The 14,643-nt window shown below is 42.3% G+C and overlaps 8 non-coding genes across 8 annotated transcripts; all 8 read right to left on the bottom strand.

Moving 5' to 3' along the window:
• Positions 1-2,109: 2,109 nt before the first annotated feature.
• trnam-cau (transfer RNA methionine (anticodon CAU)) lies at positions 2,110-2,181 on the bottom strand. Its single transcript has one exon. It is a non-coding gene; the product is annotated as a tRNA-Met (tRNA).
• A 6-nt stretch (positions 2,182-2,187) lies between these two features.
• Positions 2,188-2,260, bottom strand: trnar-ccu (transfer RNA arginine (anticodon CCU)). The gene has a single exon. It is a non-coding gene; the product is annotated as a tRNA-Arg (tRNA).
• A 1,838-nt stretch (positions 2,261-4,098) lies between these two features.
• Positions 4,099-4,170, bottom strand: trnai-uau (transfer RNA isoleucine (anticodon UAU)). The gene has a single exon. It is a non-coding gene; the product is annotated as a tRNA-Ile (tRNA).
• Positions 4,171-8,808: 4,638 nt separating this feature from the next.
• On the bottom strand, positions 8,809-8,880 carry trnam-cau (transfer RNA methionine (anticodon CAU)). Its single transcript has one exon. It is a non-coding gene; the product is annotated as a tRNA-Met (tRNA).
• A 375-nt stretch (positions 8,881-9,255) lies between these two features.
• On the bottom strand, positions 9,256-9,327 carry trnam-cau (transfer RNA methionine (anticodon CAU)). The gene has a single exon. It is a non-coding gene; the product is annotated as a tRNA-Met (tRNA).
• Positions 9,328-11,252: 1,925 nt separating this feature from the next.
• trnam-cau (transfer RNA methionine (anticodon CAU)) lies at positions 11,253-11,324 on the bottom strand. Its single transcript has one exon. It is a non-coding gene; the product is annotated as a tRNA-Met (tRNA).
• A 486-nt stretch (positions 11,325-11,810) lies between these two features.
• trnam-cau (transfer RNA methionine (anticodon CAU)) lies at positions 11,811-11,882 on the bottom strand. The gene has a single exon. It is a non-coding gene; the product is annotated as a tRNA-Met (tRNA).
• A 1,208-nt stretch (positions 11,883-13,090) lies between these two features.
• On the bottom strand, positions 13,091-13,162 carry trnai-uau (transfer RNA isoleucine (anticodon UAU)). Its single transcript has one exon. It is a non-coding gene; the product is annotated as a tRNA-Ile (tRNA).
• Positions 13,163-14,643: the final 1,481 nt, after the last annotated feature.

Here is a 14,643-nt window from a genome sequence, read left to right as displayed (position 1 = left end):
GGGCAATACGTGTTGGGTAGTCCACACGTACTGCAGCAAGGGATTCTTGATTCTGATTTTAAATGCTATTCATTTTAAGACTGAAACATTGAAAGTAACTGATATTAGCAGAGGATGGTTTCAATCCATCGACCTCTGGGTTATGGGCCCAGCACGCTTCCGCTGCCCCACTCTGCTTAACAGTTAAAAAATATAGATGCAACATCTAAACCCTGGCTCTTTGCGCATTGCTATTTTTTGTGGTAAACATCTTTAAATTGCCATCACGGCTTCTGAAGTGGGCAATACGTGTCGGGTAGTCCACACGTACTGCAGCAAGGGATTCTTGATTCTGATTTTAAATGCTATTCATTTTAAGACTGAAACATTGAAGACAACTGATTATAGCAGAGGATGGTTTCGATCCATCGACCTCTGGGTTATGGGCCCAGCACGCTTCCGCTGCACCACTCTGCTTCAAATCACCCCAGACGGGACTCGAACCGATAATCCCTGGCATATGAGGCCAGTGACTTATCCATTAGGCCACTGGGGCACACATGTGTCTACAACATGAGACTAGAACAAAGAAATGAACGACCAACCAAGCACTAGCAAGGTCTGAAATACATGAGAATAAGGTATAGGTATACTCGTTCTTTATTTTTCAATCCACCCCAGTCTCGCTACCAATCCCACGCTCAATCATCTTCGTAACGGATATTTGTTTTAAAATGATCACTATGTATCACTAATATTGTGAGTAGAACACTTCATGCTATCTATTGAGGCTAGACTAAATATGTTATCGGAATTCATTTCATTGATTGAAATAATTCTAGATATTCCGACTAGCAGAGAATGGTTTCAATCCATCGACCTCTGGGTTATGGGCCCAGCACGCTTCCGCTGCGCCACTCTGCTTTACAGTTACAAAATATAGATGCATCATGTAAACCCTGGCTCTTTGCGCATTGTTATTTTTTGTGGTAAACATCTTTAAATTGCCATCACGGCATCTGATGTGGGCAATACGTGTTGGGTAGTCCACACGTCCTGCAGCAAGGGATTCTTGATTCTGATTTTAAATGCTATTCATTTTAAGACTGAAACATTGAAAATAACTAAATTTAGCAGAGGATGGTTTCGATCCATCGACCTCTGGGTTATGGGCCCAGCACGCTTCCGCTGCCCCACTCTGCTTAACATTTATAAAATATAGATGCAACATCTAAACCCTGGCTCTTTGCGCATTGTTATTTTTTGTGGTAAACATCTTTAAATTGCCATCACGGCTTCTGAAGTGGGCAATACGTGTCGGGTAGTCCACACGTACTGCAGCAAGGGATTCTTGATTCTAAATGCTATTCATTTTAAGACTGAAACATTGAAAATAACTGATTATAGCAGAGGATGGTTTCGATCCATCGACCTCTGGGTTATGGGCCCAGCACGCATCCGCTGCGCCACTCTGCTTCAAATCACCACAGACGGGACTCGAACCCACAATCCCTGGCTTAGGAGGCCAGTGACTTATCCATCAGGCCACTGGGGCACACATGTGTCTACAACATGAGACTAGAACAAAGAAATGAACGACCAACCAAGCACTAGCAAGGTCTGAAATTCATGAGAATAAGGTATAGGTATACTCGTTCTTTATTTTTCAATCCACCCCAGTCTCGCTACCATTCCCACGCTCAATCATCTTCGTAACGGATATTTGTTTTAAAATGAGCGCTATGTATCACTAATATTGTGAGTAGAACACTTCATGCTATCTATTGAGGCTAGACTAAATATGTTATTGGAATTCATTTCATTGATTGAAATAATTCTAGATATTCCGACTAGCAGAAAATGGTTTCGATCCATCGACCTCTGGGTTATGGGCCCAGCACGCTTCCGCTGCGCCACTCTGCTTTACAGTTACAAAATATAGATGCATCATGTAAACCCTGGCTCTTTGCGCATTGTTATTTTTTGTGGTAAACATCTTTAAATTGCCATCACGGCATCTGATGTGGGCAATACGTGTTGGGTAGTCCACACGTACTGCAGCAAGGGATTCCTGATTCTGATTTTAAATGCTATTCATTTTAAGACTGAAACATTGAAAATAACTGATTTTAGCAGAGGATGGTTTCGATCCATCGACCTCTGGGTTATGGGCCCAGCACGCTTCCGCTGCGCCACTCTGCTTAAAATCACCCCAGACGGGACTCGAACCCACAATCCCTGGCTTAGGAGGCCAGTGCCTTATCCATTAGGCCACTGGGGCACACATGGGTTTACAACATGAGACTAGAACAAAGAAATGAACGACCAACCAAGCACTAGCAAGGTCTGAAATACATGAGAATAAGGTATGGGTATACTCGTTCTTTATTTTTCAATCCACCCCAGTCTCGCTACCAATCCCACGCTCAATCATCTTCGTAACGGATATTTGTTTTAAAATGATCGCTATGTATCACTAATATTGTGAGTAGAACACTTCATGCTATCTATTGAGGCTAGACTAAATATGTTATTGCAATTCATTTCTTGAAATAATTCTAGATATTCCGACTAGCAGAGAATGGTTTCGATCCATCGACATCTGGGTTATGGGCCCAGCACGCTTCCGCTGCGCCACTCTGCTTTACAGTTACAAAATATAGATGCATCATGTAAACCCTGGCTCTTTGCGCATTGTTATTTTTTGTGGTAAACAACTTTAAATTGCCATCACGGCATCTGATGTGGGCAATACGTGTTGTGTAGTCCACACGTACTGCAGCAAGGGATTCTTGATTCTGATTTTAAATGCTATTTTAAGACTGAAACATTGAAAATAACTGATTATAGCAGAGAATGGTTTCGATCCATCGACATCTGGGTTATGGGCCCAGCACGCTTCCGCTGCACCACTCTGCTTCAAATCACCCCAGACAGGACTCAAACCCACAATCCCTGGCATAGGAGGCCAGTGAGTTATCCATTAGGCCACTGGGGCACACATGTGTCTACAACATGAGACTAGAACAAAGAAATGAACGACCAACCAAGCACTAGCAAGGTCTGAAATACATGAGAATAAGGTATAGGTATACTCGTTCTTTATTTTTCAATCCACCCCAGTCTCGCTACCAATCCCACGCTCAATCATCTTCGTAACGGATATTTGTTTTAAAATGATCACTATGTATCACTAATATTGTGAGTAGAACACTTCATGCTATCTATTGAGGCTAGACTAAATATGTTATCGGAATTCATTTCATTGATTGAAATAATTCTAGATATTCCGACTAGCAGAGAATGGTTTCGATCCATCGACCTCTGGGTTATGGGCCCAGCACGCTTCCGCGGCGCCACTCTGCTTTACAGTTACAAAATATAGATGCATCATGTAAACCCTGGCTCTTTGCGCATTGTTATTTTTTGTGGTAAACATCTTTAAATTGCCATCACGGCATCTGATGTGGGCAATACGTGTTGGGTAGTCCACACGTACTGCAGCAAGGGATTCTTGATTCTGAATGCTATTCATTTTAAGACTGAAACATTGAATATAACTGATTTTAGCAGAGGATGGTTTCGATCCATCGACCTCTGGGTTATGGGCCCAGCACGCTTCCGCTGCCCCACTCTGCTTAACAGCTATAAAATATAGATGCAACATCTAAACCCTGGCTCTTTGCGCATTGTTATTTTTTGCGGTAAACATCTTTAAATTGCCATCACGGCTTCTGAAGTGGGCAATACGTGTCGGGTAGTCCACACGTACTGCAGCAAGGGATTCTTGATTCTAAATGCTATTCATTTTAAGACTGAAACATTGAAACTAACTGATTATAGCAGAGGATGGTTTCGATCCATCGACCTCTGGGTTATGGGCCCAGCACGCTTCCGCTGCGCCACTCTCCTTTACAGTTACAAAATATAGATGCATCATGTAAACCCTGGCTCTTTGCGCATTGTTATTTTTTGTGGCAAACATCTTTAAATTGCCATCACGGCATCTGATGTGGGCAATACGTGTTGGGTAGTCCACACGTACTGCAGCAAGGGATTCCTGATTCTGATTTTAAATGCTATTCATTTTAAGACTGAAACATTGAAAATAACTAATTTTAGCAGAGGATGGTTTCGATCCATCGACCTCTGGGTTATAGGCCCAGCACGGTTCCGCTTCGCAACTCTGCTTAACAGTTAGAAAATATAGATGCATCATTTAAACCCTTGCTCTTTGCGCATTGTTATTTTTTGTGGTAAACATCTTTAAATTGCCATGACGGCATCTGATGTGGGCAATACGTGTTGGGTAGTCCACACGTACTGCAGCAAAGGATTCTTGATTCTGATTTTAAATGCTATTCATTTTAAGACTGAAACCTTGAAAATAACTGATTTTAGCAGAGGATGTTTTCGATCCATCGACCTCTGGGTTATGGGCCCAGCACGCTTCCGCTGCGCCACGCTGCTTCAAATCACCCCAGACGGGACTCGAACCCACAATCCCTGGCTTAGGAGGCCAGTGACTTATTAGGCCACTGGGGCACACATGAGTTTACAACGTGAGACTAGAACAAAGAAATGAACGACCAACCAAGCACTAGCAAGGTCTGAAATACATGAGAATAAGGTATAGGTATACTCGTTCTTTATTTTTCAATCCACCCCAGTCTCGCTACCAATCCCACGCTCAATCATCTTCGTAACGGATATTTGTTTTAAAATGATTGCTATGTATCACTAATATTGTGAGTAGAACACTTCATGCTATCTATTGAGGCTAGACTAAATATGTTATTGCAATTCATTTCATTGATTGAAGTAATTCTAGATAATCCGACTAGCAGATAATGGTTTCGATCCATCGACCTCTGGGTTATGGGCCCAGCACGCTTCCGCTGCGCCACACTGCTTTACAATTACAAAATATAGATGCATCATGTAAACCCTGGCTCTTTGCGCATTGTTATTTTTTGTGGTAAACATCTTTAAATTGCCATCATGGCATCTGATGTGGGCAATACGTGTTGGGTAGTCCACACGTACTGCAGCAAGGGATTCTTGATTCTCATTTTAAATGCTATTCATTTTAAGACTGAAACATTGAAAATAACTGATTTTAGCAGAGGATGGTTTCGATCCATCGACCTCTGGGTTATGGGCCCAGCACGCTTCCGCTGCCCCACTCTGCTTCAAATCACCCCAGACGGGACTCGAACCCACAATCCCTGGCTTAGGAGGCCAGTGACTTATTAGGCCACTGGGGCACACATGAGTTTACAACATGAGACTAGAACAAAGAAATGAACGACCAACCAAGCACTAGCAAGGTCTGAAATACATGAGAATAAGGTATGGGTTTACTCGTTCTTTATTTTTCAATCCACCCCAGTCTCGCTACCAATCCCACGCTCAATCATCTTCGTAACGGATATTTGTTTTAAAAGGATCGCTATGCATCACTAATATTGTGAGTAGAACACTTCATGCTATCTATTGAGGCTAGACTAAATATGTTATTGCAATTCATTTCTTGAAACAATTCTATATATTCCGACTAGCAGAGAATGGTTTCGATCCATCGACATCTGGGTTATGGGCCCAGCACGCTTCCGCTGCGCCACTCTGCTTTACAGTTACAAAATATAGATGCATCATGTAAACCCTGGCTCTTTGCGCATTGTTATTTTTTGTGGTAAACAACTTTAAATTGCCATCAGGGCATCTGATGTGGGCAATACGTGTTGTGTAGTCCACACGTACTGCAGCAAGGGATTCTTGATTCTGATTTTAAATGCTATTTTAAGACTGAAACATTGAAAGTAACTGATTATAGCAGAGAATGGTTTTGATCCATCGACCTCTGGGTTATGGGCCCAGAACGCTTCCGCTGCGCCACTCTGCTTCAAATCACCCCAGACAGGACTCAAACCCACAATCCCTGGCATAGGAGGCCAGTGAGTTATCCATTAGGCCACTGGGGCACACATGTGTCTACCAAATGAGACTAGAACAAAGAAATGAACGACCAACCAAGCACTAGCAAGGTCTGAAATACATGAGAATAAGGTATAGGTATACTCGTTCTTTATTTTTCAATCCACCCCAGTCTCGCTACCAATCCCACGCTCAATCATCTTCGTAACGGATATTTGTTTTAAAATGATCACTATGTATCACTAATATTGTGAGTAGAACACGTCATGCTATCTATTGAGGCTAGACTAAATATGTTATCGGAATTCATTTCATTGATTGAAATAATTCTAGATATTCCGACTAGCAGAGAATGGTTTCGATCCATCGACCTCTGGGTTATGGGCCCAGCACGCTTCCGCGGCGCCACTCTGCTTTACAGTTACAAAATATAGATGCATCATGTAAACCCTGGCTCTTTGCGCATTGTTATTTTTTGTGGTAAACATCTTTAAATTGCCATCACGGCATCTGATGTGGGCAATACGTGTTGGGTAGTCCACACGTACTGCAGCAAGGGATTCTTGATTCTGATTTTAAATGCTATTCATTTTAAGACTGAAACATTGAAAATAACTGATTTTAGCAGAGGATGGTTTCGATCCATCGACCTCTGGGTTATGGGCCCAGCACGCTTCCGCTGCCCCACTCTGCTTAACAGCTATAAAATATAGATGCAACATCTAAACCCTGGCTCTTTGCGCATTGTTATTTTTTGCGGTAAACATCTTTAAATTGCCATCACGGCTTCTGAAGTGGGCAATACGTGTCGGGTAGTCCACACGTACTGCAGCAAGGGATTCTTGATTCTAAATGCTATTCATTTTAAGACTGAAACATTGAAACTAACTGATTATAGCAGAGGATGGTTTCGATCCATCGACCTCTGGGTTATGGGCCCAGCACGCTTCCGCTGCGCCACTCTCCTTTACAGTTACAAAATATAGATGCATCATGTAAACCCTGGCTCTTTGCGCATTGTTATTTTTTGTGGCAAACATCTTTAAATTGCCATCACGGCATCTGATGTGGGCAATACGTGTTGGGTAGTCCACACGTACTGCAGCAAGGGATTCCTGATTCTGATTTTAAATGCTATTCATTTTAAGACTGAAACATTGAAAATAACTAATTTTAGCAGAGGATGGTTTCGATCCATCGACCTCTGTGTTATAGGCCCAGCACGGTTCCGCTTCGCCACTCTGCTTAACAGTTAGAAAATATAGATGCATCATTTAAACCCTTGCTCTTTGCGCATTGTTATTTTTTGTGGTAAACATCTTTAAATTGCCATCACGGCATCTGATGTGGGCAATACGTGTTGGGTAGTCCACACGTACTGCAGCAAGGGATTCTTGATTCTGATTTTAAATGCTATTCATTTTAAGACTGAAACCTTGAAAATAACTGATTTTAGCAGAGGATGTTTTCGATCCATCGACCTCTGGGTTATGGGCCCAGCACGCTTCCGCTGCGCCACTCTGCTTCAAATCACCCCAGACGGGACTCGAACCCACAATCCCTGGCTTAGGAGGCCAGTGACTTATTAGGCCACTGGGGCACACATGAGTTTACAACGTGAGACTAGAACAAAGAAATGAATGACCAACCAAGCACTAGCAAGGTCTGAAATACATGAGAATAAGGTATAGGTATACTCGTTCTTTATTTTTCAATCCACCCCAGTCTCGCTACCAATCCCACGCTCAATCATCTTCGTAACGGATATTTGTTTTAAAATGATCGCTATGTATCGCTAATATTGTGAGTAGAACACTTCATGCTATCTATTGAGGCTAGACTAAATATGTAATTGCAATTCATTTCATTGATTGATGCAATTTTAGGTATTCCTACTAGCAGAGGATGGTTTTGATCCATCAACCTCTGGGTTATGGGCCCAGCACGCTTCCGCTGCGCCACTCTGCTTAACAGTTACAAAATATAGATGCATCAACTAAACCCTAGCTCAATGCACATTGTTATTTTTTATGGTAAACGGCTTTAAATTGCCATCACGGCATCTGATGTGGGCAATACGTGTTGGGTAGTCCACACGTACTGCAGCAAGGGATTCTTGATTCTGATTTTAAATGCTATTTTAAGACTGAAACATTGAAAATAACTGATTATAGCAGAGGAGGGTTCGATCCATCGACCTCTGGGTTATGGGCCCAGCACGCTTCCGCTGCGCCACTCTGCTTCAAATCACCCCAGACGGGACTCAAACCCACAATCCCTGGCTTAGGAGGCCAGTGACTTATTAGGCCACTGGGGCACACATGAGTTTACAACATGAGACTAGAACAAAGAAATGAACGACCAACCAAGCACTAGCAAGGTCTGAAATACATGAGAATAAGGTATGGGTATACTCGTTCTTTATTTTTCAATCCACCCCAGTCTCGCTACCAATCCCACGCTCAATCATCTTCGTAACGGATATTTGTTTTAAAATGATCGCTATGTATCACTAATATTGTGAGTAGAACACTTCATGCTATCTATTGAGGCTAGACTAAATATTTAATTGCAATTCATTTCATTGATTGATGCAATTTTAGGTATTCCTACTAGCAGAGGATGGTTTCGATCCATCGACCTCTGGGTTATGGGCCCAGCACGCTTCCGCTACGCCACTCTGCTTTACAGTTGTAAAATATAGATGCATCATGTAAACCCTGGCTCTTTGCGCATTGTTATTTTTTGTGGTAAACATCTTTAAATTGCCATCACGGCATCTGATGTGGGCAATACGTGTTGGGTAGTCCACACGTACTGCAGCAAGGGATTCTTGATTCTGATGTTAAATGCTATTCATTTTAAGACTGAAACCTTGAAAATAACTGATTTTAGCAGAGGATGGTTTCGATCCATCGACCTCTGGGTTATGGGCCCAGCACGCTTCCGCTGCGCCACTCTGCTTAAAATCACCCCAGACAGGACTCTAACCCACAATCCCTGGCTTAGGAGGCCAGTGCCTTATCCATTAGGCCACTGGGGCACACATGTGTTTAAAACATGAGACTAGAACAAAGAAATGAACGACCAACCAAGCACTAGCAAGGTCTGAAATACATGAGAATAAGGTATAGGTATACTCGTTCTTTATTTTTCAATCCACCCCAGTCTCGCTACCAATCCCACGCTCAATCATCTTCGTAACGGATATTTGTTTTAAAATGATCGCTATGTATCACTAATATTGTGAGTAGAACACTTCATGCTATCTATTGAGGCTAGACTAAATATTTAATTGCAATTCATTTCATTGATTGATGCAATTTTAGGTATTCCTACTAGCAGAGGATGGTTTCGATCCATCGACCTCTGGGTTATGGGCCCAGCACGCTTCCGCTGCGCCACTCTGCTTAACAGTTACAAAATATAGATGCATCAACTAAACCCTAGCTCAATGCACATTGTTATTTTTTATGGTAAACGGCTTTAAATTGCCATCACGGCATCTGATGTGGGCAATCCGTGTTGGGTAGTCAACACGTACTGCAGCAAGGGATTCTTGATTCTAAATGCTATTCATTTTAAGACTGAAACATTGAAAATAACTGATTATAGCAGAGGATGGTGTCGATCCATCGACCTCTGGGTTATGGGCCCAGCACGCTTCCGCTACGCCACTCTGCTTCAAATCACCCCAGACGGGACTCGAAGCCACAATCCCTGGCTTAGGAGGCCAGTGACTTATCCATTAGGCCACTGGGGCACACATTTGTCTGCAACATGAGACTAGAACAAAGAAATGAACGACCAACCAAGCACTAGCAAGGTCTGAAATTCATGAGAGTAAGGTATAGGTATACTCGTTCTTTATTTTTCAATCCACCCCAGTCTCGCTACCAATCCCACGCTCAATCATCTTCGTAACGGATATTTGTTTTAAAATCATCGCTATGTATCACTAATATTGTGAGTAGAACACTTCATACTATCTATTGAGGCTACACTAATTATTTAATTGCAATTCATTTCATTGATTGATGCAATTTTAGGTATTCCTACTAGCAGAGGATGGTTTCGATCCATCGACCTCTGGGTTATGGGCCCAGCACGATTCCGCTACGCCACTCTGCTTTACAGTTACAATATATAGATGCATAATTTAAACCCTGGCTCTTTGCGCATTGTTTTTTTTTTTTGGTATATCTTTAAATTGCCATCATGGCATCTGATGTGGGCAATACGTGTTGGGTAGTCCACACGTACTGCAGCAAGGGATTCTTGATTCTGATTTTAAATGCTATTCATTTTAAGGCTGAAACATTGAAAATAACTAAATTTAGCAGAGGATGGTTTCGATCCATCGACCTCTGGGTTATGGTCCCAGCACGCTTCCGCTGCCCCACTCTGCTTAACATTTATAAAATATAGATGCAACATCCAAACCCTGGCTCTTTGCGCATTGTTATTTTTTGTGGTAAACATCTTTAAATTGCCATCACGGCTTCTGAAGTGGGCAATACGTGTCGGGTAGTCCACACGTACTGCAGCAAGGGATTCTTGATTCTAAATGCTATTCATTTTAAGAGTGAAACATTGAAAATAACTGATTATAGCAGATGATGGTTTCGATCCATCGACCTCTGGGTTATGGGCCCAGCACGCTTCCGCTGCGCCACTCTGCTTCAAATCACCACAGACGGGACTCGAACCCACAATCCCTGGCTTAGGAGGCCAGTGACTTATCCATCAGGCCACTGGGGCACACATGTGTCTACAACATGAGACTAGAACAAAGAAATGAACGACCAACCAAGCACTAGCAAGGTCTGAAATTCATGAGAATAAGGTATAGGTATACTCGTTCTTTATTTTTCAATCCACCCCAGTCTCGCTACCATTCCCACGCTCAATCATCTTCGTAACGGATATTTGTTTTAAAATGAGCGCTATGTATCACTAATATTGTGAGTAGAACACTTCATGCTATCTATTGAGGCTAGACTAAATATGTTATTGGAATTCATTTCATTGATTGAAATAATTCTAGATATTCCGACTAGCAGAAAATGGTTTCGATCCATCGACCTCTGGGTTATGGGCCCAGCACGCTTCCGCTGCGCCACTCTGCTTTACAGTTACAAAATATAGATGCATCATGTAAACCCTGGCTCTTTGCGCATTGTTATTTTTTGTAGTAAACATCTTTAAATTGCCATCACGGCATCTGATGTGGGCAATACGTGTTGGGTAGTCCACACGTACTGCAGCAAGGGATTCCTGATTCTGATTTTAAATGCTATTCATTTTAAGACTGAAACATTGAAAATAACTGATTTTAGCAGAGGATGGTTTCGATCCATCGACCTCTGGGTTATGGGCCCAGCACGCTTCCGCTGCGCCACTCTGCTTTACAGTTACAAAATATAGATGCATCATCTAAACCCTGGCTCTTTGCGCATTGTTATTTTTTGTGGTAAACATCTTTAAATTGCCATCACGGCATCTGATGTGGGCAATACGTGTTGGGTAGTCCACACGTACTGCAGCAAGGGATTCTTGATTGTGATTTTAAATGCTATTCATTTTAAGACTGAAACATTGAAACTAACTGATTTTAGCAGAGGATGGTTTCGATCCATCGACCTCTGGGTTATGGGCCCAGCACGCTTCCGCTACCCCACTCTGCTTAACAGTTATAAAATATAGATGCAACATCTAAACCCTGGCTCTTTGCGCATTGCTATTTTTTGTGGTAAACATCTTTAAATTGCCATCACGGCTTCTGAAGTGGGCAATACGTGTCGGGTAGTCCACACGTACTGCAGCAAGGGATTCTTGATTCAGATTTTAAATGCTATTCATTTTAAGACTGAAACATTGAAGACAACTGATTATAGCAGAGGATGGTTTCGATCCATCGACCTCTGGGTTATGGGCCCAGCACGCTTCCGCTGCGCCACTCTGCTTTACAGTTACAAAATATAGATGCATCATGTAAACCCTGGCTCTTTGCGCATTGTTATTTTTTGTGGTAAACATCTTTAAATTGCCATCACGGCATCTGATGTGGGCAATACGTGTTGGGTAGTCCACACGTACTGCAGCAAGGGATTCTTGATTCTGATTTTAAATGCTATTCATTTTAAGACTGAAACATTGAAAATAACTGATTTTAGCAGAGGATGGTTTCGATTCAGCGACCTCTGGGTTATGGGCCCAGCACGCTTCCGCTGCCCCACTCTGCTTAACAGTTATAAAATATAGATGCAACATCTAAACCCTGGCTCTTTGCGCATTGTTATTTTTTGTGGTAAACATCTTTAAATTGCCATCACGGCTTCTGAAGTGGGCAATACGTGTCGGGTAGTCCACACGTACTGCAGCATGGGATTCTTGATTCTAAATGCTATTCATTTTAAGACTGAAACATTGAAAATAACTGATTATAGCAGAGGATGGTTTCGATCCATCGACCTCTGGGTTATGGGCCCAGCACGCTTCCGCTACGCCACTCTGCTTCAAATCACCCCAGACGGGACTCGAAGCCACAATCCCTGGCTTAGGAGGCCAGTGACTTATGCATTAGGCCACTGGGGCACACATGTGTCTGCAACATGAGACTAGAACAAAGAAATGAACGACCATCCAAGCACTAGCAAGGTCTGAAATTCATGAGAATAAGGTATAGGTATACTCGTTCTTTATTTTTCAATCCACCCCAGTCTCGCTACCGTTCCCACGCTCAATCATCTTCGTAACGGATATTTGTTTTAAATTGATCGCTATTTATCACTAATACTGTGAGTAGAACACTTCATGCTATCTATTGAGGCTAGACTAAATATGTTATTGGAATTCATTTCATTGATTGAAATAATTCTAGATATTCCGACTAGCAGAGAATGGTTTCGATCCAACGACCTCTGGGTTATGGGCCCAGCACGCTTCCGCTGCGCCACTCTGCCTTACAGTTACAAAATATATAGATGCATCATGTAAACCCTGGCTCTTTGCGCATTGTTATTTTTTGTGGTAAACATCTTTAAATTGCCATCACGGCATCTGATGTGGGCAATACGTGTTGGGTAGTCCACACGTACTGCAGCAAGGGATTCCTGATTCTGATTTTAAATGCTATTCATTTTAAGACTGAAACATTGAAAATAACTAATTTTAGCAGAGGATGGTTTCGATCCATCGACCTCTGGCTTATAGGCCCAGCACGGTTCCACTTCGCCACTCTGCTTAATAGTTAGAAAATATAGATGCATCATCTAAACCCTAGCTCAATGCACATTGTTATTTTTTATGGTAAACAACTTTAAATTGCCATCACGGCATCTGATGTGGGCAATACGTGTTGGGTAGTCCACACGTACTGCAGCAAGGGATTCTTGATTCTGATTTTAAATGCTATTCATTTTAAGACTGAAACATTGAAAATAACTGATTATAGCAGAGGATGGTTTCGATCCATCGACCTCTGGGTTATGGGCCCAGGACGCTTCCGCTGCGCCACTCTGCTTCAAATCACCCCAGACGGGACTCGAAGGCACAATCCCTGGCTTAGGAGGCCAGTGACTTATTAGGCCACTGGGGCACACATGAGTTTACAACATGAGACTAGAACAAAGAAATGAACGACCAACCAAGCACAAGCAAGGTCTGAAATACATGAGAATAAGGTATGGGTATACTCGTTCTTTATTTTTCAATCCACCCCAGTCTCGCTACCAATCCCACGCTCAATCATCTTCGTAACGGATATTTGTTTTAAAATGATCACTATGTATCACTAATATTGTGAGTAGAACACTTCATGCTATCTATTGAGGCTAGACTAAATATGTTATCGGAATTCATTCCATTGATTGAAATAATTCTAGATATTCCGACTAGCAGAGATTGGTTTCAATCCATCGACCTCTGGGTTATGGGCCCAGCACGCTTCCGCTGCGCCACTCTGCTTTACAGTTACAAAATATAGATGCATCATGTAAACCCTGGCTCTTTGCGCATTGTTATTTTTTGTGGTAAACATCTTTAAATTGCCATCACGGCATCTGATGTGGGCAATACGTGTTGGGTAGTCCACACGTACTGCAGCAAGGGATTCTTGATTCTGATTTTAAATGCTATTCATTTTAAGACTGAAACCATGAAAATAACTGATTTTAGCAAAGGATGGTTTCGATCCATCGACCTCTGGGTTATGGGCCCAGCACGCTTCCGCTGCGCCACTCTGCTTTACAGTTACAATATATAGATGCATCATGTAAACCCTGGCTCTTTGCGCACTGTTATTTTTTGTGGTAAACATCTTTAAATTGCCATCACGGCATCTGATGTGGGCAATACGTGTCGGGTAGTCCACACGTACTGCAGCAAGGGATTCTTGATTCTGATTTTAAATGCTATTCATTTTAAGGCTGAAACATTGAAAATAACTAATTTTAGCAGAGGATGGTTTCGATCCATCGACCTCTGGGTTATGGTCCCAGCACGCTTCCGCTGCCCCACTCTGCTTAACATTTATAAAATATAGATGCAACATCCAAACCCTGGCTCTTTGCGCATTGTTATTTTTTGTGGTAAACATCTTTAAATTGCCATCACGGCTTCTGAAGTGGGCAATACGTGTCGGGTAGTCCACACGTACTGCAGCAAGAGATTCTTGATTCTAAATGCTATTCATTTTAAGAGTGAAACATTGAAAATAACTGATTA

Source organism: Gadus morhua, chromosome 6 (assembly GCF_902167405.1).
Source record: "Gadus morhua chromosome 6, gadMor3.0, whole genome shotgun sequence".
Lineage (NCBI taxonomy): Eukaryota > Metazoa > Chordata > Actinopteri > Gadiformes > Gadidae > Gadus > Gadus morhua.
Note: the sequence above shows the minus strand (reverse complement) of the source record. Positions and strands in the feature narration are given on the sequence as shown.